Genomic DNA, 2,857 nt, shown 5'->3' on the forward strand with positions numbered 1-2,857 from the left:
ATAACCGTCGCTAAAATTTGCGACAGTTTCATACAAACCGTCGCTTAATCAACAATGCGACAGTTTGAATGATGTCCGTCGCGATATTTAGCGACCGTTATACGAAACCGTCGCTAAATATAGCGACTGTATTACTAAACTGTCGCCACATATTGCGACGGGTAGAATACACCCGTTGCGTGTATTCATTTAGCGACTGTTTCATTAAACCCGTCGCTAATATTAGCGACCGTTAAAATTTTACCGTTGCTAAATATAGCGACAATCATCAGTTAAACCGTCGCTAAATTTAAATTTTCAAAAAACCGCTGTCGATAAATTTAAATTTTCAAAATACCGCCATAATGGCGACGGTGTTCCTCTTAACCGTCGCTAATAGCGACGGTTACTTCGTTAACCGTCGCCGAATTTTCTATAAATACCTCCACTCGGGCACCACTTTCTTACCCTTCCTTTGTACTGAATATTTTTATTTATTCTGTAAATTTGTTGTAGATTATTATTTCATTGCTAGTGGTTCAGATTGTTGTTGCTTATTTTTGGGATTATATGATATGAAACCTTAAAATTTTGGTAAATTATAGCTCTTTTGTACATTAAATTTTGTTGTTCTTTTTCTTTCCTTCACAACACTTAAAATTTTTCTCTTTTATACAATTTTACCATTTCACAACAATAAAATTTTTTTACACGATTTTAGTTTAAATTTAATATAAATTTTTTCTCTTTAATTTTTAGTAAATTTTTAAGATTTATTATAAATTTTTTCTCTTTAATTTTTAGTAATTTTTTAAGTAGTAGTTAGTATCAAAATTATGTTATCATATTAATATTGTAAGTTTTTTTAGCTTTATTAAATTTTTTTTTATTTTATTGAAAATATTAGCGACGGAAATCATATTTAACCCGTCGCTAAGTTAGCGACAGAATATATGAACATGTCGTCGCTAGTAGTTGCGACGGTTTTAAGGTTCCGTTGCTAAATTTGTAGACGACGGTATTACAATGTGTCACTACATAGCGACGGTTTTGCAAAACCGTCGCTAATTTTGTCAGCGACGGTTTATCATATACCGTCGCAAATTGTAGCTAAAAAAACTTTTCTTCATACTGGGTACGACCATTATCAAACCGCACCTAAAATAAACAATAAAAGCGGTTTTTCAACTTATATAACGGTTAAATAAACCGCTTCTATAAGCTATAAGGTCATAGATAAGAGGAGCGCTTTTGCAACCGGTGGTACAAAGGCTGGAGCGGTTAAAAACCAATCTTAAAATTGAAAAAAACCGCTTCTATAGACACTTTTTTTTGTAGTGTAGAAGAGCACAGCCAATGTATAAAGCATATACGCCGTTGATACAAACTACACCTTGTAAACACTTCCACATAATGAAATAAAATTGATATTTGGCATTCTTTTTTACTAAACTTCGAGGGCTCAAACTCTCACCCAACAGAGTGTCAAACAATACAATCTCAATAATTGCCCGCATGGGCTTAGCTCAGTTGGTCAGCAGCAGTAAATCTTGGAGCAATACAATCTCAAGAATTTCTACTGTCTTTGATCAGCGTTATAAGAAAGTGAAATCACTAGCAACGAAGTGACAGTCTTCACATGTGTTGCCAATCCAACCCTAACGTTCTTGTTGGAGTTGTCACCGTTTTGTTTGAAGTTGTGTCCAACTCAAGCGTAAAAGGTGGTTCTCGTTGCTGATAATCAAGCAATCATTTTGGAATTCAATAATACAATTAACACGTGGTTTGAGTTAGTAAAAAATGGTTGGTTTGATTATGTAAATAATGATGTTTTAATTTTTGTTTACTTCCCTAAACTTCACCTATAAATACACATTCTTTCTTCATTTCAAAATCACACCAAAACAAAAATCTCTCATCTACAATCATAAGTATAAAAGTGAGATAAAATATTTAGTGTGAGATTTCTTAAGGAGTGACCCTTGGAAGGAATATGATTAATGGAGAGACAGTGAATATGGAAAAATCACAGTGTTATGAGTATTGTATTCTCAATTCTCTTCTTCGTTGTTATTAATAAAAAAAATATCTTCTTGAGAGGTTTAAAGTAGACATAATTCAATCTTGAGGTGAACGACTACAAATATTGATGTTCATTTTATTCATTGTTGATATTATTAATGATGTTCCGCTACAATGTTATCTTATTTATTTCTCTGATATCCCAACACTCGTTGCTTGGGCATAGGTGGAGTGTATATTGTGATTCGACTGGTAATTAATTTGCATTCCTGGTTGATTTTAAAAATAATTATTATTTTTTGTACGGTTTTGTAAATTCAGTCGCTTGCTCCTTGCGATGTCTAGCTACCTCCCTATGTACTGCACTTCTACTAAATAAATTCACATATTTATTTAATAAAATTAGGAAAAGAAAATAAATCAGGACTCGAATAAAGAAATATTTACTACAATTATGGGGGTGTATTCATTGCAGAATTTGCATGATTTTTATTGACATCTATAAATTTTTTTATAAAATTCTATGAATTTTGTAATTTATTATTGTTATTTTTTTAAATTTATTTGAACTAACAATTGAACGTGAATAAATTTTTATTTATTTCAAATATTTATATATATCATTATAATATTTTTTACATATTTATTTTATGAAAAACAATAAATAAAGATAATACTAAATTTATTGTAATTTAACTTCAATTATTCAATTCAACATATTTATTTAAATAATTAATAATTTTAAAAATACATAACAATATTTGTCAATATTAATAAATAGTCAAACTTAATATAATTTTATCTTTTTAAATAAATTTTTGTATAGAAAATATAACGATTTTGTTTTTTCCAATAT

The sequence above is a fragment of the Primulina eburnea genome, chromosome 3, assembly GCF_022965805.1.
Source record: "Primulina eburnea isolate SZY01 chromosome 3, ASM2296580v1, whole genome shotgun sequence".
Classification (NCBI taxonomy): Eukaryota; Viridiplantae; Streptophyta; class Magnoliopsida; order Lamiales; family Gesneriaceae; genus Primulina; species Primulina eburnea.